Below are 1,779 nucleotides of genomic sequence, written 5' to 3'. Positions count from 1 at the left end.
TTTGAACAATATGAAGTGTATAAGAAAGGTGGATTGGATACCTTTGTGTCAAATATGGGGTTTGCCTCATAGGGTTGTCTTTCTTTGGATGACCTTATTTGAAATTTATAACCATGGTTGGAAACCAATCAAACTAAATGGTATGAAGAACCAAGAGTATTGAACTGACATCATAAGAATTGAGTATTGAGGTATTGGTGAATTGTGGTTGAGTTTGAGATATCCCACATTGGTGAAGAATTGAAAATTTTGAAGAATATGAAGTGTATAAGAAAGATAGATTGGATGTTCTTGTGTCAAATATGGGGTTTGCCTCATAAGGTTGTTTTTCTTTGGATGACCTTATTTGAAATATATATCCATGGTTGGAAACCAATCAAACCAAATGGTGGAAAATATAGTACAAAATTTATTATAATATTATATATATATATATATATATATATATATAATTAAAACCTTGGGTGATGATGTGACACCATGAGGATTATAAAATTTAAAATCTTGTGGTAATGAGATGGAATATGGATTGGTGCATTTGTGTCGATTCATGGAGTTTGCTTCAGTGGGTATATATATATATATATATATATATATATATATTTTTATATTTTATTTAACTTTTTGAATTATTTGAATACTATTTGTTGATGATTTTATTAACAACTAATATATATATTTATATAGACAATATCCAGATCATTAATCAAAGTACTTATGCTACCGCGCAACGCGCGGTTCCGATACTAGTATATAGATAGGACAAAAAACATAATAGAAAAACGAAAGGTTTAGAACATTTATGAGTTAATGAAAAACAATTAGTATAACCAACAAAATAAATTTAAAAAAATCTAAAAATTTGAGGAAAAAGAATTATAAAATAACTTTTCCACAAAGTGTCACATAAGAAACTTCATATTTTACTTTTAAATTCATATAAAATAATGATACCAAATGCTCAATTAAATACATCTTTGGCTTAAAAAATTTCTTATCATTTTGGAGAAAATAACGAATTACACATTTTTCATTCACGAGTAGAAAAATATTTAACTTATTTAACATTTTATAAATTTAAAACAATAAGTTATTTAATTTGAAAGTTAAAGCTAATTAAATTTGAAGTGAAATTACCAAATAAGTCTTCTTATAATGAAATACATATTTATCATTTAGGGGTAGAATAGTCTATAACTTATTTAATATTATAAAAACTCAAAACAATGAGAAAATTCATTTAGACCAATCCTACTCTAATAATGTGACACATCATTCTTGGTAGGTTTTCCTTTTATATAGATATAAGTTAGTGTCGATTTTTTGAACATGCAACGTGATACTATGTTCATATGCATCAAATACTTGTACCTTATGCTCGTGGTGAAGTCTAATCACGAAATCTTCCAGATTACATGATAAGTCCAAATTTATACAAATATATGCTTAAAAGGGGTCAATTTAATTTAACTTCTAGAGACTATTTAAGTTGAAAATGTGTTGATTTTGTGTTATTTTTGTGGCCCAAACAGCAGCCCAAGTTTGCTGCCCACAACTGCAGCCCATGAAAAAAATAAAAAAAGAAGAAGAAACAGCAGCAGCCCAAAGCTGCTGCCCAAAACCAGAAATCGGGAGAGAGAGACGTGAGCAGCAGCACAGACGTCAACACGACGTGGGTGCGAAGGAGCTGGTTCGTGGGGTTCAAAGCGGGAGCGAACGTGGGCAAAAGACGAGAGGATAAAGGAGCAGCAGGTCACGATGGAGGGAGGTTCGGAGGAT

The sequence above is a fragment of the Cynara cardunculus genome (genome assembly GCF_001531365.2).
Source record: "Cynara cardunculus var. scolymus isolate 2C chromosome LG 12, CcrdV1, whole genome shotgun sequence".
NCBI classification, from domain to species: Eukaryota; Viridiplantae; Streptophyta; class Magnoliopsida; order Asterales; family Asteraceae; genus Cynara; species Cynara cardunculus.
Note: the sequence above shows the minus strand (reverse complement) of the source record.